Below are 23,438 nucleotides of genomic sequence, written 5' to 3' on the forward strand. Positions count from 1 at the left end.
TGCTCCTGTCAACTTACAAAAAGAGGAGACATTTTAAAATACAACAAAGAAAATAATGTAGAGAAAAAAAGATACTGCTCTTTTCAGGGAAAGAGGTATACTAAGAACACTTTTCCCACAAATAGTTGCTAAGGTTGGCAAGAGAAGTAGCGGTTTCCACCGTTATCAGCCAGTGTAGCAGAGTGTACTAGGAGGCAAAGTCAGAACAGCCATTTCTTCATGAAATATTTAATGGTCATTGTATTGGGTCAGGGTTCTCCAGAGAAACAGAACCAGTAGATATAGAAGCAACAGAACCAACAGAACCAAAGTGCATAGATATAAAAAGAGGTTTATTTTAAGGAATTGGTTTGCATGACTGTGGAAGGTGGCAAGTCCAGGAGACCCAGGAGAGCCAATGTTGTAGTTCCCATTTCAGAGCAATGTGCTGTAGAGCCAGGAAGAGCCAATGTTGCAGGTGAAGTCTGGAGACCATCTGCTGGAGTGTTCCCTCTTGCTCAGGACAGGCTGGCCTTTTTGCTATACTGAGGCCTTCTGCTGATTAGATCAAGCCCAACCATATTACGGAGGGCAATCTGCTTTGCTCAAAGTACACCAGTTTAAATGTTAATCTTATCTAGAAGCATCCTCACAGAAACAGCTAGAATAATGTTTGGGCACCCCGTGGCCCAGCCAAGTTGACACATAAATTAACTACAACAGTCATTTTGAGGTAATTGTTGACCATAAGGCTAAACTTGGAATTTTGAGGTCAACATGAATCCAGCGTAACCAGGGTATGTGGCAAGATAAGCCTGATATAAGGACACTGAAGCCATGAACAATCTCCAAAGAACCATGGAGGATGATAGGGTCAGTCAGAGTCCAATCAGGAGACCATGACCACACCAGTTATTTTAACCAAGAAAACTTAAGAAAAGGAAATACTAAGTATTGAAGGACTAAAAAGTTTAAAAGAGTACCTTTAAATACCATGGAGGTTAGCATAAACAGGAAGCAACTCACCTCTCCTGGCCTACACGAACAAAGGGAAAGAGGTTGACATTATTTAAACTTATAAGCTTGAAGGAGATGCCCCATGTCACTGAAGCTCAGACCCCTGAGAAGGGGCCCATGAGGCTGTGACACAGACCTCTGAGGAGGGATGCAGGTCAGCTGCTGATAGTGTCCCTGAGAGGCACAGTGAGGCTGGTCCTACAAGGGTTGGAAGAACTGAGAGCTGAGATCAAGGGCTGCTACTAGAATGAACTGCCTCTTACAGGGTGAGAAAGTGTTGCTAGGGTGATGCTTGACACCGGGAGGTACAGCAAACAAACAGGGAAAAACAGGAAACGGCAATTCCCTTCTTCCTCTTCCAGCCTTGACATCTCCCTGTAGTGTCCTCTACTGACAAAGTCTAATAGACAGCTAGCTGGCCAAGGAGAAATGTGACTGGCAGAGCCCCCGCTCAGTCCCAGCTGAGCACAGAAGGGTAGATTTGTAGCTGGGAGACATTAGCTAATAAGAGGCACAGACCTATGAACTCCAAAGTGGGGTGCATGCACCCAGGGAGTGCAAAAGGTAGTCCACTAGGAAATGAGAAGAAATCCATTTCCATTGTATTTCTTATCTAAAAGAATAGGAAAAAAATCAAGCTTTATTCATATTTAAAATGCAGATTGATAAGCCTCCTTGGGAACATTAAGACTGTGGAAAATGAAAGTAAAGAAAACAGCCAAGAGAAAGCAAAACAAAACAGCAGGTAGGAAACTGGTCTCAGTAAAATGCAATACTTACATAAGTAGTGACAAGGAAGAGGAATTAATAGCCAGGTTCAAATTTGCTAGTTATATCTCTAATGTGGCATAAGCATCTGCAATATTAACAGTTAAAAGTTCAAGGATAAGCTGGGCGCAATGGCTCACAGCTGTAATCCCAGCACTTTGGGAGGCCAAGGCGGGCAGATCACTTGAGGTCGTCAGGAGTTCGAGACCAGCCTGACCAACATGGTGAAACCCCGTCTCTACTAAAAATACAAAAATTACCCAGTTTTGGTGGCGCACGCCTGTAGTCCCAGCTACTTGGAAGGCTAAGGCAGGAGAATCGCTTGAACCCAAGAAGCAGAGATTGCAGTGACCCAGGATCACGCCATTGCACTCCAGCCTGGGCATCACAGCGAGACTCCATCTGAAAAACCAAAAAAATTCAAGGATAACAGAGAGAAAGATAATTGACTGCTAAGGATGGAGGAAAGTCTTCCCAATAGAAAAATGCCCTTGAGATAAGTTAGTATTGATCAGGGCCAGAGTTCTAGCTAGCATCTAGCTCCAGGTAGATGTGTCTGAAAAGCAAGCAGAGGTCAGACCATAGCAAGTCTCCCATGGCATGATGGAAAGAAAGAAGCCTGTGAAAACTACATGTAAACTTTTCTCCTTGAGAACTCTGTCGGTTGCTAATACCATGCTCTACCCACTATTTCTTATATATGTATAGAGAACTAAGCCTTAACTGTATGTTTAAACACAGTCATAGGAACAGTGCATTCGTGATCAATAAGCCCAACTAAGTCTCAACTCTCTTTTAGAGTTTAGATATAATCAACTTGATAAACCTTTATTGAGCAACAACTATGTAATACTTAAGCCAAAACTTGAAGATGAGAACGTGTGGGGAAGAAGAAAAGCATTCAGGCAGAGGGAAGGTTCAAGTAAAGGCACGGAAGTAAGACTGAAGAAGACATTCCAATCTCTAGGTAAAGCAGGGATCCTGGTGGGAGGCAGGTGCGGTCTGAGCCTAACCCACCAGACTGAACCTCATGGAGCTTGTGCCCCAGGCAGTGAGGAATCACTGAAGGATTTTAAGTAAGGAAGTAACAGGAGTACATTTCTGTTTGTAAACAATCGCTCTGACCAATATGAATCAGAGAAAGAAAAGAACTATGAAAAGAAAGCAGTGAAGTTGCACTAAGACATCATAAAAGGTTAAATGGAATTATCGAGCCTCTTCCATAACATACCTACAGTAACAACACAAGCAAAGTGTTTCCTTTTTAAGTTTTCATTAGGCAGTTGCTTCAGGGAGGACCCTGTTCAACAGCAACCCCAAATTACACAGACTTCAGAAAAAAATTTAAAAAGAATTGTATTGGGTATAGAAATGGCTGCCTGATCTCATGCTGTTATCACCAGCTTCATCCCTCGGTTCTTCTTATATGAAGTTAGTGCCATTCCCAGGTTCCTCCTCATGGCTTCCAGCTACTCCCAGATTACCCCTTGTGGTTGAAAATACCTGAGCAGGTGCAAGCCCAAAGGTGTTTTGCCACCAAATCCAGCAGAATAGAAGGCTTCTGTTTCCCAGAGGCCTGGCAAATGTCATCTAGAATCTCACTATCTGACTGCGAGGCCAGTTTATCAATAGGCACAGCAAGGCCCTGTGCCTAGGGGCAATACTTTCAAGGGCCCATGAAAATGTTTTAATTTCTTTTAAAATCAGATGAAAAAGCACTTCTAGTTCAAGGAAAATGTTTTATTAACATTATCACTATATCTATCTTTATATCAGTGCCATTTAAAATATGATTTTTAATTTTTTTGTATGGAGGAAGGTGTCCACATAGGCAAAAGTACCCAGGGCCCACAAAAGCCCTACCTTGCTCCTGGGTGACTAGGTTATGTGCTCATCTCTGAACCAATCACTGAGTCCTGAGTGGTGGTGGAGGGTATGGTGATCAGGGAAAACCAATAAAGGCTCACTCCAGATCTAAACATCAATCCTACACCAACCACTTGGCTGGGAATGGGGGTTGTGGTTTTAGGATGCTGTTTCCAGAAAGCAGAGGATGATGCTGGAGAGCAAATAATAGATGCCCAACATGCAGGGATATGGGTTTTGCCTTCTGATAACACATGAATTTGTACACTTTTTTTATGCTCTTGGCATAAAAAGACACTTCCTACTATAGGTGTTGCTGTATTTTATAGTTCTCTTAGTAAATCCAAATTTTTAATGTCCAGTCTTTGAAGAAAGAAATGTTCTAGGCATAGTTTTAGTGATTATCTGATTTCAAGCCCATTAGATGAGAAAGAAATGCCTTTTTCGTTTATCATACGTTTTTATTTTAAGAGACAGATTCTTGCTATGTTGCCCAGGCTGGACTTAAACTCCTGGGCTCAAGAGATCCTCTGACTTCAGCATCCCAAGTAGCATGCCACCATGCCCAGTTTATCATAAAATTAATTCTAATTAAAAAAAATAGTAGATTTTGTTATTTTCTCAGCAATCTAGCATCCTCCTTCCCCATTCCACTGGGTTCTAATGGGGCTTTCCATCATATTGCTCTACCTTCCCAAACACAGAGATGGATACGTGACTTATGCCAAGTCAATCTGAATTGTAACTTTTCTATCAATGATAATTATGATTCATTTAATGAAAACAAATTGCTCTACAACTTGATGGGGTATCTCAGCAGATCCCAGGCTAGGATTCAGAGTCTGGCTACAGGCATTGGGTCAATGAGTCAGCCCTTCATCCAAGATATTGACTTGAATTATTTCATAAGCATGGGAGGAGAACATTTTTGTATCAGTCTATCAGTGAGTGAAAGAAAATGGATTGGAAGACAGAGAAAACTCAGGTTTGTGTTCTCCTTGCCTGGCCCCAAAACTAGATTTGTAGGGTTGCAGGAAGCAAAGAATGGGGCTCTTTTCATAAACAACTTTGTGAGTACTGCTTTGGATCTCCACGTCAAAGTGTAGCACTGAGTTGGGATGAGGAGAGGATTCTATTTCTTGTACCATTTGCCATCCCAAGATTTCTCACTGCAGGAGCATCAGGACATGCACCCTTGTTGAGCGCAGCAACATTTTCCCATTCTCACATTGTTTAGCTAAGGCAGTGATCATGAGGAGACACTCCCTCAAGGTGCTTGTAGGTAACAGGCAGAAGCAACAAGGAAGGCAAATCAGGAGAACCAGACCAGACTTGTTCTTATACCCATGTGAGGCATACTCTGGGGATGTTACAAAAAACTGAAGATTTTGGAAGAGGGATGCTAATAACTGTCAGTCAAGAAGGTGAGGCACAGAGCCTGTTAAATTTGGAAAAATTAATGTTAACATGACCTCATTTGTACCTTCATGCTGTTGTAAACAAGGGATGTGTGTGTCTGTTGGAGGGGGTGGGGTGTGGGGAGCTGGTGGGGTGGGATATTCTTTCAGTCTAGAACTATTTCTTCAGTGCCTTCTATCTGCCTGGCACTATTCCAGAAATCAGTGGTGCGCAAAATAAGCAAGTTTCCTTCCCTCAAGGGTTACACACCTAAGAAGTCTCTGTGAAGTAGAAACAACCTGGAGCTTGGCTTTCCCTGAAGTTCTAGAGTTTTGTGGGTGTTACACTCCATGTCATTTAAGGATTGTCAGTCTCTATGGAACTAGCTTCTAAATCAGAGTCAGTATCAATGTAATCTCACTAACTGTCTAGCCAACTCAGTAAAATTGTAATGCCTGTCCCAAGCTAAACTCAAAGCATAAAGCTTTACTCCAAATTCAAGTAGTCATCCATTAGCTCTATTAATTCTATGCCTACTATTTGGAGGCCAGTGGTCTTGAAATGAAACATATGGTTATTTAGCTTGGTTAGAGAGATAGGGACTGAATTCTTAGCCTCAAACAATTGGTTTTCTTTCTTTCACCTTTTTTCAAGATGTGTCTTTAAAAAATGGGATCACGGTGGCAATAGATCCAAAAATTATTTGATGAAGTGGAATATTGATCATTCAGGTGCCTAAGTGCTGACACTATTTTTTAATTCTTACACTGTTTCACACTGAATGGAAATATAATCCAAGGTAACCTTCTGCTCATTGGGACTGCTTTAAGCCTTATGCACAGTAGGGCTATTTATTAGTGATCCCAAGCAGAGAATTAAAAAACAAACAGCAAAGCATCCATTTGAACAAACTGAACTCATATGGTAAATTCAGATACACATTCTTTAAAGGAACTGTGAAGTAATCAAGAGTTTCTTCCAAAAGACATTTATAAGGAATCAAATGGGAAAAAGCCAAACGTGTATATATTCTAAAGCTACTCATCCTTTGGGATAGTGAAAAAGATCTGAAAATGGACAGTGGTGATGGCTACACAGCAGTTTGAATGTGCACAGTGTAATGCCCCTAAACTATACATTTAGAAATGGTTAAAAAAGTAAATTTTGTGTTGTGCATATTTTATCACAATAAAAATATTTGAAAAAAAACTTATCCATCTTGAGTTAAACCAGAACTTAAAAATATTCTCCAAATTGAGCTTGAACTTTCATCATATGTTATTTGGTTTGAGCCTTGAGTGACTACCACACCAGTGACTCTTTAGCACCTGCCAAAATCTTTCTGAATGTATTTGGCTTAGTTTTAAATAATAACATTTATTGGATACAGAAAATATAACTCATGTCCTTTCTGATTCATTGAAATAAACAAATAAGTAAACATACTGTCCAAACTGAGCTCAGTTTTGAATTGTCATTATCATAAGCGCAAAGCAAAATGCCTATTGTCTTTCCAGCATATGTGTTCAATACTTTTATTTGTATTTGCCAGTTATTCCCCCAGAGATGTCATATGACTGCTTTCAATTTGAAAAATGTTGGACTGCTTTATCTGATGTCCAAACCTTACAAAAAATGTTTGCATGGAAAACTAATTAATGGTTCAATGTCCATCTTCAAGCCAAAGTATGTGCACAGCTCAAATGATGTTCAATTTTAGGCCATTGGGATCAATGCTTAATACAGAGTTGATGGTCCTAAGATCCTGGAGATTATTGTCAAGTATCTCAGCTAGGATTCTTAAGCCAAGTGGCTGTTTGCTTTTAACATAAATTTGACCTAGGTTTTCATCCATCACAGAATCAGGATATTGTTTTCCACGTGGTTTTGTGTGTGTGTTTGTGTGGTGAGACAGGCTATTATGCAGTGAGTCTATGCATAATTACTGAATTTTTTTGTTTCATTTTGTTGAATTTTTATTTAAATAATTTTCTGTTATGAACAATTTAATTCTAGTTGGTTATTGGTATTTTATTAATTTAAATATGTGTTTAAATGTGATCTGCATAAAATGATCACATTCAACTAAATTCCAAAGGCTTATAACAAAAGTAATGTTTCAATTCCTGGTCAGTGATACTTAAGCGTTTTGGTTGTTTTCAAAGAAAAATTTCATCATCTTCTCCAGTATAGTCATATATATAACTAGCGGCACCCTATGTAGAATACCACCATTTATGTTGACAATTCTAGTTAATATTTCAATCAATTATTACTGAATGATCTCCAATCAAATATATCAGTTCTTAAGAACATCATTGACTTTTTCTTTTGAGATAGATACAGTGGCCCTATTTTGTGATTTGATTAAGTTACTGTCTTTGATTACATCTCAACAATACTCTTAGCTAACATACTGGCACTAGGCATTGTTCTAAGTACTTCATATTAGTTAATATATTTAATTTTCATAACTGCACTATGGGGTTATGTATTATTGTTACTACTACTGTTATTCTTATTTGATAAGTATTTTACTACTACTATTTTTTACTATTTTTAATTATTACTACTACTATTATTATTCCTATTTGATAAGTAAGAAAACTGAGGATCAGAACTTGCTCACAATTACACAACTAATAATGAAAATAATATGGACTTGAACCCAAGCAGTCTGTCTTTAAAATCATTGCTCTTAATCCTTACATTATAATCCAGGCACATCGTCATAAATTTCCTACCTGTATCCAGCTTCCTCTCTTGGCATTTGCCTCTTAACACCCTGTGTTCATACATTACAAAACTCATAGTTGTGTTTGTTTTATTTTGTTTTGAGCCTTTACAATACTTACTTTAGTTAGGGAAAATTATATGGTAGAGGGTAGAAAGGTGTTTCTGATTCACTTGCTTTGCTTCTGGGTCATGGTCTCCTTGTAGATTGTGACTTGCAGCCAATAAGGATTGCTGAAGTGATTTTGTCAAATGGAAATCAGTGTTTGCAGAAATGCAACAGAATAAAAGATATCACAAATATATTTTTAAATGTGCTGTATGGAACTACTTAGATTCCATATAATGATAATCTAGGTAAGACCTGCAAGAAAAGCTGAGATCCAGCATCATTCATACTTTGTCTATGATGGAACTAAGTGTTGGTTGCAAGGCTGAGAGTAGAGGCTACCTCTCCTGACTCTCTATTTAATGCTCCTTCTTCTTGCCTCAAGAACTAATAGTCTAATAATGGGTACATGGAAGTGAAAAGACAGTTATACAACTGGGAATGTGGTAGAGGTGAGCATAGAATGGAAAATGAATATATAGAGACTAGAAAATATTTCCCAAAGGAGAAGATACAAACTTTAGAATTGACTAGGTAAAGGGGAGAAGGGAATGCTCCATGCAGTGAGAGCAGCATATTTTAAAATCCCAGGTCTGTGAGCATAGAGGAACTGTTCAGAGACTGCAAACAACCCAGGATGTCTGGGTAAGCTGGAAAATGGGAAAGGGGAAACTGCATATAGATAGGAGAAAAAAAAATATGCCTACTATGCCATATTGAGGAATTAAAATTTTGGCCAGTCTTTTATGGATGACACTGGAGGATTTTATACAAAAAAAAAAGTGTCGTTCTTAGATTTGCATTTTAGAAAGAATGCTCTGTAAGAGAATATATTGGACTCTGGGATGGGAAGAGAGCTCTGTAAAGACTAAAGACGGGGTGCAAAGAGACAAGAGGAAACTGTTGCAATGTAATAGAGAGGAAAGAGCAAATCCAGAGACAGGAAGAAACCAGTGACATTATGAAAACATGTGCCTTAGGTATCTGTAGCATGACACCAAGACAAAAAAAAAAAAAAAGCCAAGTGAAGAGCCCACTAAGAGGTTCACCATGAGGTAATTGTGAGAAATCCAAGTGGAAATATCTAATTGATATATGGTTCTGTGCATCTGGTGCTCAGAAACAAATTCAAAGGCAAAATAGAAATGTGGTCATTATCAATCATTTGTTTGAACAACATCTAGTAAGCATTTACAAAGTGCCGGTATTGTGATAGGCTCTGGGAATTCAGAGGTGAATCAAGTCAGATCCTATTCTTGTGTCTGTTTGTAGCTTACAGAGGAGGAGAGGAACATATGAAGAGTTAAGGGAAGGAAAGAATTTTTGGTTTGACCACACATTGTGTCCAGAGCACAATGCGATAGTTGTCTCTGGGAAAGGTAATCCAACGCAGTGCTCTGCAGTTACAGTCTTGGTGCCTTTGAAAAAATAATTTGCATAAATAATGAATTGCTATCTCACAATTCAATTAAGTTTTCTTTGGCATTTGACCCTGATTATTATTATTATTTCTGATAATAGTAGCCAACATTTATTGACTACACTTACTACATTTATTGACTACCTTGTCTACTACCTGTTAGATAATTTTCTCAGTATTTCAAGTGTATTTTCTCATTGACTCCTCCCAACAACCCCATAAAATTGGTACTATTATAATCTCTATTTTAAAAATAAGAGAATCCAAGCACAGAAAGAACAGGTGACTTGTCCGAGTGCACTAGTTAGAAAATAGCCAATCTAAAATTCAGGCCTGCAGATTCACTCCAGCTCCCGTGTCTCCTTATAGAAAAAATAAGAGTAACAGGTGATAGGAACGATAATAAAATGCTACTTTTTCATCATCTGTTGTCCATTAATGTTAAATTGTCTTATTTTGCTCTGCTATAAAATTCATGTGAAGTTAATTTTTTTCAGAAAAACCTTTAATTTGGAATTACTTAATGGATTGAGAATCATTGGTATTTTTTGTGCCAGGGAGTAAAATATCTTCTTGATTTCCTTGATTGTGTTTGCTTTTCTTCATTCTCAGCCTACCAAAATATTTAATGACTAACTAAGAATGCGACCACCCTCATTGTTACCATGTTAAACAGGCGTGGTCAGAGACCTCTTTTTCCGGCTCCTTTATCTTTTATCTAAAAAAAAAATTCAAACTAGACTCATTTCCTTTTAGAATCTTTTTTTCTCTTATCTCTTTAACTCTAATTCTTTCATCAATTATAGCTTTTATTCCAGAGAAAAAATATAGACACCCTCAGCAAGAAACTCAGGGTGTCAACACTGTTGGTGATAAAAGTAATACAGCCTTGCGTTTCCTGTGGGCTGCTCGGAGAAAAAGTACATAACAATGTGGAAAAAGGTCCAGGATTGTCATGTTGAGTCTGCATTTACTTACCTAACTATAATGCTGTGAAGACACATAACTGTAAATTGTCCTAGTCTCCTGATTTTTTCTATTTTTGTTTTCAGACAAGGTCTGTCTCTGTTGCCCAGGCTGGAGTGCAGTGGTACCAACACAGTTCATTGTAACTCAAACTCCTGGGCTCAAGCAGTCTTCCTACCTCAGTCTCCCAAGCACTGGGATTACTGATGTGAGCCACCGCACACAGCCTCTCCTGATATTTATCTCCTCAAAAGAAATAAATAGGAATCATAAATTGTGTGAATGAATATGAACCATCTCACAGAGAAACAAACTCCAAAACGGCTAAATTTTCTTCTACAAGTTTCACTCTCTTAGTCTGGACCACAACACACTGGCTGTAGCAATTATAATCTTAAAACAAAATTAAATTCAATTAATTATTATGCACTATGTTCCATGTCTGCTGGTAATTAGTTTTTTAAAGTTGTGTTTGAACACTTGTTTGACTTTTTCGGGTCATGATTATGAAACACAGTTAGTTTTTTTTAACATAAATTGTTTCGGATCATGATTTTTAAAGCAAGGTTAAGAAAGCCAACTCAATGGCTTGCCATAAGTAATGGTAATTTTAATTGAACTGACAATCAGACTTCAGGTTTGATGGAAATTGCCATCAAACTGTATTTGAGGACACAGAAAAGGAAGCTGTCCTGAACATTAAGTTAGATTATTAGAGACTGGTCTTCCTCACTCCACTCTTGCTCTTTCTTATTCATCTTGATTTTTACAATTAAATTAATCTTTCCAAATAGCAAAATAATTGTGTTATTCTTTGGCTCAAAACCTTTCGTAGCTCTTTATTGCATACAGAAAAGGAATCCAGTTGATTACAGCAGTGGTTTCCAAACTTGTTAAAAAATCAGCTATGACTAAACAAAGTAAGGAAAAAGAAACCATGCAAATATGTATTGCCTCTGTGTAAAATCATATATTACTATAATTATCTAATACCTAGTATGATATCTAGTATAATTATCGCTTAGCACAGGCCTTATTGCTAACGATAGTAGATTAAATTCATCTCTCAAATGGGCTTCTTGATTGTTTGACTAATGTTATTAGACTACTTCCTCTCATATTCAATTAGATTATCATTTGCTTTTTATCTCTTAACATAGCTGGTCAAAGATGGGCAGGAAGAAAGTCAGCTTTGTAATTTCCTTGTTGTCTGTCTGTGCTTGCATTTTTAATATTTTCCATTTATGGCTCCTTTGCAGAGATCTTTTCATGTGTTGTCCATTTATGATTGTTTAAAACATATTGTATATCAGTTAGTTCACATAAGCAAGCACACAGTATACAGCAGGTGAAGACTTTAAGGTCTGATAAGATATCCAGTCCTAACCTCTGTTTCCAGAAATATGGCAGTCTGATGTTCAGAGAAATTATTCCTAGTAGGAAGCACTGAACAATATTGTATAAAATACTTTTCAAAAAGGATTATTGATTAATTCTGGCAGAGGAATTAAAGAACCCTTCAGAGATTAGAAATAATAAGAACATGGAAAGTGAGCAATTTTTTTTATTTTTGTGAGTACAATAGTAGGTGTATATATTTATGGGGTACATGAGATATTTTGATACAGGTATACAATGCATAATAATTACATCAGGGTAAATGGGGTATCCATCACCTCAGGCATTTATCCTTTTTTCTTTTGGATTACTTTGTTTTGGTGTAAGATTCAAAAACTCCTTTAAAATAAGCCCTTCCAACACTATAATTTCTGAGAATGAGCCTTACATTCTTGTCTTTAGTATCAATTCTTTCATGATTTTGCATTTTATATGTTATATTTACATTGGATCCTTTCCGCAAAATTATTTTATGATGAGAAGACTTCTATTTTTCTTGTACAATGGTTGTTAGCAGGATTGAGTTCCTCTTGAGCTGTTGGACTAAGGGCATCAGGTACTTGTTGGCTGCCCTCAGTTTCTTGTAATGTGGGTCTCTCCACAGGGTAACAGGGCAGCTCACGTAGCTGGGTCACAGGACTGATTTTTGGTTCTTACGAAGGTGTTTTTTGGGTGGACAGTTTTCCAATTTGGTGTTCCTGTAGGGGGAACGATTGCTGGAGGCTTCTATTTGGCCATCATTTATGCCATCTATGCCTCCTCATTTATCCTTTCTTTGAGGTTACAAACATCCAGTTATACACATAACTAAAAGTTTAGTTAAAATAACTGAATTTTGAAATGTACAATAAATTATCATTGACTTTAATCATCCTGTTGTGCTATTAATACTAGATCTTTTTTATTCTAACTATATTTTTGTACCCATTAACCATCTCCCCGTCCTCCTCCACCTCCGCTACCCTTCCCAGCCTCTGGTAACCATCATTCTACTTTCTATCTCCATGAATTCAATTGTTTTACTTTTTTTTTAAAGCTCCCACAAATAAGTGAGAATATACAAAGTTTGTCTTTCTGTGACTGGCTTATTTCACTTAACATAATGACTTCCAGTTCCATCCATGTTGTTACAAATAACAGGATTTCATTCTTTTTTATAACTGAATAGTATTCTGTTGTGTATACATGTGCCACATTTTCTTTATCCATTCATTTGTTGATAGAGACTAAGGCTGCTTTCAAATCTTGGCTATTATGAATAGTGCTGCAATAAACATGGAAGTGAAGATATCCCTTCAATACACTGGTTTCCTTTCTTTTAGGTATATACTTAGCAGTGGATTGTTGGTTCAAATGGTAGTTGCATTTTTAGTTTCTTGAAGGAACCTCCAAACTGTTCTCCAAGTGGTTGTACAAATTTACATTATCACCAACAGTATACAAGGATTCTCTTTTCTCCACATCCTTGCCAGTATTTGTTATTTCCTGTCTTTTGGATAAAAGCCATTACAACTAGGGTAAGATGATATCTCATTGCAGTTTTAACTTGCATTTCTCTAATGATCAGTGATTTCAGCACCTTTTCATATACCTTTTTGCCATTTGTATGTTTTCTTTTGAGAAATGTCTGTTCAGGTCTTTTGCCCATTTTTAATCAGATTATTATATTTTTTCCTATAGAGTTATTTGAGTTCCTTAGATACTCTGGTTATTAATCCTTTGTCAGATGGATAGTTTGCAAATACTTTTTCCCAATTTGCGGGTTGTCTCCTTGTTGTTTCCTTTGCTGTGCAGAAGCTTTTTAACTTGATGTGATCCCATTTGTCCATTTTTGCTTTGTTGCCTGTGCTGTCCTGGTATTCCTCAAGAAATTTTTGCCCAGTCCAATGTTCTAGAGAATTTCCCCCAGTGCTTTCTTTTAGTAGTTTCACAGTCCAAGATCTTTAATCCATTTTGATTTGACTTTTGTATATGGTGAGAGATAGAGGTCTAGTTTCATTCTTATGCATATGGGTATCCAGTTTTCCCAGAACCACATATTGAATAGATTGTCCTTTCCCCAATGTATATTCTTGACATCTTTGTTGAAAATGAGTTCTCTGTAGATGTATGAATTTATTTCTGGGTTCTCTATTCTGTTCCACTGGTTTATGTGTGTGTGTTTATGCCAGTACCATACTGTTTTGCTTACTATAACTCTGTAGTATAATTTGAAGTCAGGTAATGTGATTCCTCTGGTTTTGTTATTTTTGGTATATTAACATCAGGTACTGTGATCACTCACCTGATTTTTGGTTCTGAAGAAGGTGCTGTTTTGTGTGGATAGTTGCTCAATTTGGTGTCCCTGCAGTGCGCAGAGTATGATCGCTGGAGGCTTCTATTCAGCTGTCTTGCTCCACTGGGCTTTAATGGACCACTAATAAGGCCAAGAGACAAACCTGGGGTCCTGACCAGAATACAAGTTTGGGACAGAGATCTTGGCATAAAGTGAGTACACTTAAAGGATGGTATTTATATTAGGTGAAATAAGAAAAAACAATGGTCCTCACAGAGAAAGATAGCTGCCACAGTCTGAGAAGATTAAAAAAAAGAAAATTTCTCCTAATAATTTGTAATCACAAGCCTGCCCTCATATGGGTTTGTTGCCTAAATTCATAATATTTTGCCCCTCTCCCAAAAAAACAATAAAAAATGTAAAGTAATTCCAGATTGTAGTGTTCTCTGAAAAAAGGTACATTAAACTCAAATAACAAATAATTCTCCCAAAGTTCCAGGGAAAATCAACTCATAAGAAAAAATTACTAAATAAAAATTAAAACAAGACACCATGAGTGAAAGTCAACTGAAACAACAAACTCCTACATTAAAATCTTTAAAACTAAAAATGTTAGAATTGTTAACAAAGGAAAATATGAAATAAGTGTTTAGTATATTTAAAGATATAAAATAATTCATTGAAAGTATGATGAAAGAGCAAACTGTCAAAATTGATTAAATAAATTTGTAAAAATTGTCAAAAGAAGTGTCAAAAGTGAAAAATATAATAATTGACATTAGCAAATCAATGTTTTGGTTAAACTGCAGATTGGAAATGACTGAAAGAGAATTAGTAAATTGGAAGAAAGTAGAGCTAAAGAAATTATAACAAATTAATCTAGAAACTCAAGGATCTAGGAGATATGAAAGAACAAGATCAGAAACATATGGAATAGATAGAGAAAATCATACTTACATCTAATTGAAGTTCACCAAAGAGAAAGAGACTGGGAGAGAAAATTTAAAGAGATAATGGCTGAAAATTTTCCAGAAATGATGACAGAAATCAATCCTCAGAGTCAGAAGGCTAACGAATCTAACAAAGAATAAATGAAATGAAATATACACATTATACTATAGTGAAATTTCAAAGTATCAAAAGAAAGATCTTAAGAGTAGCCAGAGATAAGATACAGATCATCTTAAAATACAGATTAACTGAGTTCTCAACTGCAAGAATAGAAATCCAATAACAGTGAAATAACATCCAGATGTTGTCAACCAGGTTGACAAGTACTCTATCCTTAAGCAGCACTTGGAAATGTGGAGTGTCTTCCTTATCACAATGACTGGCGTGTGACTAGAAAGTTACATTTCTTTGTGCCTCAATTTTCTTATCATTATGGGAGTAATAGTATTTATCTCATAAGATTGTTGTGAAGATTACATGAGTTAAATATATAGAAAGCATTCATAATAGCACTTGACACATTGAAAGTGCTTGTAATGAAAGAAGGAGTTAAGACAACCAAGAATGTCTCACCCAAATTTCTAAGAAAATCCCTCATTGGAAAACACTGGAAACCTATCCAACTTCTTATACAACTCCCACTATTTTTCTCCATCTCACCTCATCACACCCTATCCTCCAGTCACTCTCACTTTTTCATCCAATAAATTTAGTTAGACAATGCCTAGTAGGTGCCAGGAACTATTTTTTGCATTGTTTTGTGATTATATAGGTTTATATTTCACAAGGGCATATGTAGCAGAGACTGGCTAGATATTCACTAATTTCATTTTCTCTTCCTGTTCACATGAGATGATTACATTCCTCAGCCTCCCTTGCACTTGTGGTAGAGCTACACAACTGGGTTCTGGTCAGTGGAATGGTAGAAATCATGCACTCCACTTCCAGGCCTGGCCACAAAACATCACATGCTATCATTTCCTCAAGTGCTCTTTTTCCTTATGAGCCTGCTAAATGCGAAGTATCCAAGGGTGGACTTCTAGGATACCAGAAGCTCTGAATCAGCATATCCAGAACACCTAATAAGACTTTGACATAAGCAAGAAATAAACCATTATTATGTTGAGCTGCTGAAAATTTTAATATGCTGATGAATGCAGCATAATTATTTCCTTTAAAACTTGTAAACCTAGAACACAGCACAGTGCCTAGTATATAGCAGATCTCTGTAAATATTTGTTAAAGACAATAAAAGAAAGAAACAAAAATGAAAGAAAGGAAGAGAGAGGGGGAGGAAGGAAGGAGAGAATCCACTAATAAATTTAACCATTCTTTATTTTATGTGAAGTGATCACTTTAACCTATCTACATCTCTAATTTTACCAGTCATGCCCTCCGTTTTGATAAGGAAGACTCCCTCCTCTGCCTCCTATTTATCTTCTTTAACGTACACACTGTAAGAAAATACAAGACCACTTTTCTCTGCCGCCATCTTGGATCCTGTGGAGGCCTGCTGGGAATAGGACTTCTAAAGGAAATATGTCTGGAAGGCTGTTGTCCAAGCCATTTTGCGGTCTATAAGCGGGGTCTCCGGAACCAAAGGGAGCACACAGCTCTTCTTAAAATTGAAGGTGTTTATTCCCGAGATGAAGCAGAATTCTATTTGAGCAAGAGATGTGTTTATGTACACAAAGCAAAGAACAACACAGTGACTCCTGATGGCAAGCAAACCAAACAAAACCAGAGTAATCTGGGGAAAGGTAACTCCGGCCCACGGAAACAGTGGCATGGTTCATGCCAAATTCCAATGCAACCTTCCCGTTAAAGCCATTGGACACAGAATCCGAGTGATCCTGTACCCCTCAAGGATTTAAACTAATGAAAACTCAATAAATGAAAGTGGATTTGTGCAAAATGAAGGAAGGAAGGAAGGACCACGTTAGTGATAATGTTGGCTTTTTAGGTACTGTTCTTAATGGATTAAAGTAAGAGCATCTATTCAAAATTGTTCCTCAGACATTTCTTTTTCCAGAAGGAAAGCCATCCTGAGCATTTCACCATTGGAGCTGGAGTGGAAGTGATGCAGTCGGATAGGCTGGAGGCTCTGGATGAGGCGGGAGATAGTACACTAGTACTGAGACCCTGCAGATAAGATGAGTCCAGTAGTGGAATGGAAAGGACAAGCAGAGCTTTCAGAGGGTCACCTTCCTTTCCTTCCTTGCCCTCAGCCATCTCTTCCCACAGACTCTCCACTGAAGTAGTACTGGGGAAATGGGTGTGAGGAATCTGAGCTAGCGTAAGGCTAGGAACGGGGATAGAGGAAGAAGAGGAAGTGAGGTCTCAAGATCAGCAACTGAAAGGAAATGAGAATCTCTGTGCTCAGCACTGGCAATTTTTCCTGTGTAAGGGCTATTCGTAAATTGAGCTTAAAGACTTTTTAGGCTGTCTAATATATGTCGGAATGCTAACTTAATTCCAATACATACTATTAGGTGATCTCTAGTTAATTTTTACGATTAAAATTGTTCCTAAGGTTTTACAAAAGGGAAAGTAAACCAAACACTTCACTTAATATTAAACCTGTCCACATTTGAAAACCACACATGTATTGTTTCATTTGTTGTTATTTTTCCTGTATTTCTCCAAGATTCCTTTGGAAATAATCACTGTTGTAAACTCACTGCTGTATCCAGGGAGACAGTTAGAAGCCTAGTTTCAAGCATATGGAAAGCAAATACATAAAAATATTTGGAAATGAATTTTTCCAATCATAAACATTCTTACTAATGCTTGGGAAAGCACAAAAGACACTTTTATAGCTCTCTGGTGGTGACTTGATTTAAGACAAGAAAATTCTGGTAATCATTTTTCTCCTCCGTACTTTATAACTTTTGTTCTTTCTTATAAAGGAAAACATTTTTGTGGGACTATAGCTTAAGCTGAAGAAATGCCTATTTTTAGATATCATATCACTCAAACCAATTTATATTCTGACTTTTTAAGGTGTCCCAGCATCAGAGTAATGTATAATTTTCTTTGGGACTCTTGACAAAACATTCTAATTCACGAGTCTTTAAACACTTCAAAAAGATTATATTTTCATAAATTTCATGTAGTCTCTTTCCTGCAACGACAACTTCAGTTTAGGGAAATTTGCACACAGCTTTGGGAATTACCAGTTTGTAAGAAGCCCATGTGTTCACTACCACATTTCAAAATATATAGAGATGGTTTCCCTGGGATCCTCCCAGGAACCCCAATTTCGGAACCATGAATATAGAGGACATACTTCAAGAGTGACCAGTGAAGAATAGGACTTCCTTGATGCAAGATAATACAAGAAGGTGGGAAGGAACTGGATTAGAATAGTGACTTTCAATCTCTAGCCCACTTGACTATAAGGGGTTTTAAAACTAAGTAAAAGGCTTATAATGCACATTAAATGCTACCCTTATTCAGAATAAATAAAATTATTTGCAAATATAGATATTAATAATGCTATGATTTCTGGAGATAGTCTTAAAAGTAGTAAAGTATCAAAGTGTTGCTGAACTCATGGTAGCTCTTGCTACTATCTGTTCCCCATCAGTTACTTTCAAGTAGAATATTGGTTTGATATCAAGTAGCTATGGTTTGAATGTATATGTCCCTTTAAAATCCACATTGAAACAGTCCCTATTTGTGTGATATTAAGAGATGAGGCCTTTTGGAAAGTGATTAAATCACAATGAATGGAATTATTGCCCTTATAAAGAGGCTTCAAAGAGCCACCTGACCCTTCCATCTCTTTCCCCATGCAAGAACACAGTGAGAGGTACCATGTTGTAAGCAGACAGTGAGCCCTTACCAGACACCAAATCTGCTGGCACCTTGATCTTGGACTTCCCAGGTTCCAAGCTTTATTATTATAAATAATTTCTATTATTTATAAATTACCCAGTCTAAGGCATTTTATTATAGCAGCAGGAACAGACTAAGACAAATGTGTATCAGCCCCATCACTAAAACACAACCAGAGGAGGAGTTGGTCTGGCTGAGAACAGAGGTGTCCTGGGAGGTAAATAAATCTCTATTTCAATGGAAACAAATGGTCTTCACTAGATGTTTCCCATTTATCAATGAGAGTTGTCATCCTTTCCTTCTACTGCCAATACATCTTGTTAATAGCTGCAGAGGTATGTACTGTGCTTAGTTACAGGTTGTTGTTTTTATTGACTGGAGGCCCTGCTACTCTCGGATAGACTTCTCTGATGACAATTGTCTGCACGGTTCAAATAATAAATAACCTTGCTTCAAACCCTGTCCTTGGCTCCACCAACCTGCTAGAATATCCAGATGCCTCAGTTTGTACTAATGCATTTGTTGGTGTTTGCTTGAATTGTGTTTGAAGACTATTGAAACCCTTAGTTACCAGGCTTTCCTGCAAGACTTAATCTGTCTCATCACCTGCTACAGATGGAACTTGGGCCTATCCTACTCCAGTGGGAGGGTTTATTGCTATCCCTAGATTTACTGTTCCAGTAGTCAAGTGCCATACGGTGTCATAAACTATAAGAATGGGCACCAAATGGAAATGTTCTCTAAAAGGTAATACAGTTCTTCGTTTAGAAAAAGAATGTTCCTTCCTTTCTGGAGAGTTCTAAACTGCTTTTTCTTCAGTGTGCCCTCTACCTTAATTGAACTAAACTTTCATATTGAATATTTTGAGCCATGATAGGTTTTCTTTCCATATAGGATGTTAATGAACCAGATTGTGTTAAATTTTCAACTCTTTATCAGTAGTCTCCACACTAGGGTGCATGAAGACTTCTCATGGGGGATGTGAACATGGAAAGTTTTAAGGGAATCAGTTTCTTTTCTCAACTTTTATATGTTCACTTCCTTGAAACTGATCTGCCTGAGAATATGACTGTGTTCAAGGAACCATGCCAATTTTCCTCTCCCACCCTCCCTTTCACTATATAAAAGTGAGGTGAACTGCCCGGCCATCCTGAATTTAATATGTACATTATGCCAGGGTGTAAAAATCTCTGGGAGTGCCAAAATAGAAGAAGTTCAAAATTATTGCTGTCCGTGAAGCCTCATTTAAGTAAGTCACCATAAATCCACAGTAGAACTTTATATATTTCCCTCTCTTACACATGTTTCTGTGCATAGTGTTAGAAATGGGGTGTTTTGGCCCATGTTGGAATGGAGCAGCAAGAGGGATGACTGTTTTTGTTTAATGATAATTTCTTTTCTCTCCCCTAATTTATGGTCAAGAAAAATATGTTTCATGTGAGAGAGAAAGCAATAAAAACATCCAAGCGCAGTGGTTCACATCTGTAATCTCAACACTTTGGGAGGCCGACACAGGCAGATCATTTGAGACCAGGAGTTTGAGACCAGCCTGGGCAACGTGGTGAAATCTTGTCTCTATAAAAATTAGCTAGGTGTGGTGGCGCACGACTGTAGTCCCAGCTACTCAGAAGGCTGAGGCAGGAGGATCACTTAAGCCTGAGAGGTGGAGGTTGCAGTAAGCTAAAATCGCACCACTGTACCTTAGCCTAGGCAACAGAGTGAAATCCAGTCTCAAACAAACAAAAAAGAAATGCAATGAAAACAAAGCAAACAGAATGTCAGAAATGTATACAAAATGAAATGTCACCACAGCACCTTATTTTATCCAGTCAGCAAATTCAGTTTTTTGAACTCCTCTTCTCCAATGATCTTTTTCTTCATCCTACCTCAGCCATCAACTTCCAGGATTATCGATTATATTTTATTAGGCCTTGTCATTTACAATAACCGCAACACCTCCAGAGTCTCTCACCACCACAGGTACTCACCCACAAAGAAATGTAACCATATCTTCCATTCCCTCCTGTTAGTAAAGATAACTATTATACTCTGATCAAAATCCAATTTCTCCATGTAGGTACAGGTCCCAACCTTTCTTTACTCAGGAACTGGGAAGAGTGAGCTATGATCACATCACTGCACTCCAGCCTGGGTGACAGAAGAAGACCCCATCTCTTTAAAAAATGATAAAGGACTGAGAATAGCATTCCCACTCTTTTCTACATCATCAGTGTTCACCCTCTACCAATTATTTCCTATCAGTATCAAAACATGCTGTCATTTTTCCTGTGTTAGGAATATCCTTTTAACCTCACTTCTTCAGAAAACTACAATCCCTTTTTGTTCTCATTTCTAACAAGATTCCTCAAAAGAATCATCTATGCTTGCTTTCCCTAATTCCTCTTTTTTTTTTTTTTTTTTAGACAGAGTCTCACTCTGTCGCCCAGGCTGGAGTGCAATGGTGCAATCTCAGCTGACTGCAACCTCTGTCTCCCGGGTTCCAGCAATTCTCCTGCCTCAGCCTCCCAAGTAGCTGGGATTATAGGTACACACCACAACACCCAGCAAATTTTTGTATTTTTAGTAGAGATGGGGTTTCGCTATGTTGGCCAGGTGAACTCCTGACTCAAATGATCCACCCGCCTCGGCCTCCCAAAGTGCTGGGATTACAGGCATGCACCACCATGCCCAGCCCTCTTCTCCCATTCTCTTTAACTCATTATGTGCTACAAAATTAGGTTTTCACTCATCACGTCACAGTTACTAAACCCAATGATCAATTTTGTCTTAGGGGATTTAATTTGGTTGATTAATCTTTCCTCCTTAATACAGATTTTCCATTTGACTAAACTCTTCGTTTTCTTTCTCCCTCACTGGTCTCTCTTTTTCAGGTCCTTATTTTTTTCTTCCTTTTCAATCCAACCTGAATATGTTGACCTGTCACTGGCTCAGTCCTTCATCTCTTCTCTACAGCCAATCCATTTGTGATCTCATCCAATCTCATCACCTTAAATAACATAGTCCATATGCGAATGACTCTCAAATGTATATTTCTAGCCTAGTCCACTCTCCTGAACTTCAGGCTTATTATATATTTTATTTCATACACACACACACATTTATAAAAGCCCTCAGTCATCCTTCATCCTTTTTCTCATGTTGCACATCAAATGCATCTAGAAATCATGTGACCCACCTTCAAAAAAAACTGATAATCAGACCACTGCTCATCAGGCTCTTCTGAGATAGTCATTTCTCACTTGAATTATTCAATAAGTTCTTTAGAGGTCTCCTTACTTCCACACTTGCATCCATACTGTCTATTCTCAAAGCATCCAGAATGATCCTTTCAAAATGTAGTTCAGATCATGTTATTTATCTGTTTAAAACCCTAGAGGGCCCCCTCCTCCATTCTACTCAGAGTTAAAACCAAAGTCTTTACAGTGGCGCTCAGGGCCCTTCATCATCTGGACTCCCAATACCTCTCTGACCTCCTCTTCTGCTCTCCCAACCCTTACCACACTGCAGACACATTGGCACCCTTGAACATGCGAGGTGAGCTTCCACATTAGGGCCTTTGCATTGGCAGTTCCCTTTATCTGGAATAGTCTTCTCCCACTTGCCTCATCCCCTCCCCTCTTTTAAGGCATTGCTCAGGTCTTATTAATACTACAAACCACCTAAACTTCTCCCACTGCCTTTGCATTCCTGACTTCCTTTTTCCTATTCTACTTTTTCCTTTTGCCGTAGCACATATCGCCTTCTAATATACTATTGAATTTAATTATTATGCTTATTATCTGTTTCTTCTCACTAGACTGTAAGCTTTTTGAAGGCTGGATCTTGGTTTTATTTTGTTTACTGATGTATTCCAAGAATGTAGAATAGCACCTGTCTATAGAGAGTGCATAGGAAATATTTGTCAAATAAATGAATGAAAAATCCTTTAGGGAATAGGCAAGCAAATAATTTTGAAAACTGCTACTAGGAATGATTTCCAATTTCATAAGGGAACTATAAGTTCAAGTGAGATATGTCTAAATGAAAATCTTCTAACAGCAAATTTTGGTTTTGATTTTTTTAATTTAACAATATTCAAATTGGGAACTATTTTAAGTCTTTTTTTGAAATGTATTTCTGAATAAACACTCAAAGATGCAGATTATTTTTTTATTCAGAGCAATGAGGAACTATCATCAATTCATGACCAACTTAAAATAGAACATTTTTTGTGTGTCAGCTTTTGGAAGAGAATGGAGAACTACATTGGGGAGTTTTATACTATGAGGTTATATAAATATATATAATATATATATTTGTATTTTTAATCAAGAATTGATTTATTTGGCTGTGCATGGTGGCTCATGCCTGTAATCCCAGCACTTTGGGAGGGCGAGGTGAGGGGATCACTTGAGTCCAGGAGTTTGAGACCAGCCTGGGCAACATGGTGTAAACTGGTTTCTGTAAAAAATACAAAAATTAGCCAGGTGTGGTGGCAGGCACCTGTAGTCCCAGCTACTCAGGGGACTGAGGTGGGAGGATCACTTGAGCCTGTAAGGTCGAGGCTGTGGTGAGCCAAGATTGTGCCACTGTACTCCAGCCTGGGTGACAGAGTGAGAGACCGTGTCTCAAAAAAAAAAAGAAAAAAAAAAAAAGAATTTACTTTATTGCCTTAGCTTTTTAAATGCCAATCCTTATTAAGTATTTTTCATTAACTA

General features: G+C 37.6%; 1 protein-coding gene and 1 pseudogene across 11 annotated transcripts in view; one reads left to right on the forward strand and one right to left on the reverse strand.

Annotated features, from left to right (window-relative positions):
* The window catches only part of HPGDS (hematopoietic prostaglandin D synthase), a 106,641-nt gene that overhangs the window by 59,579 nt on the left and 23,624 nt on the right, over positions 1-23,438 (reverse strand). The gene's annotated exons all lie outside the window — the stretch shown is intronic.
* On the forward strand, positions 16,420-16,754 carry LOC100442378 (large ribosomal subunit protein eL33-like; annotated as a pseudogene).

This window comes from Pongo abelii, chromosome 3 (assembly GCF_028885655.2).
Source record: "Pongo abelii isolate AG06213 chromosome 3, NHGRI_mPonAbe1-v2.0_pri, whole genome shotgun sequence".
In the NCBI taxonomy this organism is placed as follows: Eukaryota; Metazoa; Chordata; class Mammalia; order Primates; family Hominidae; genus Pongo; species Pongo abelii.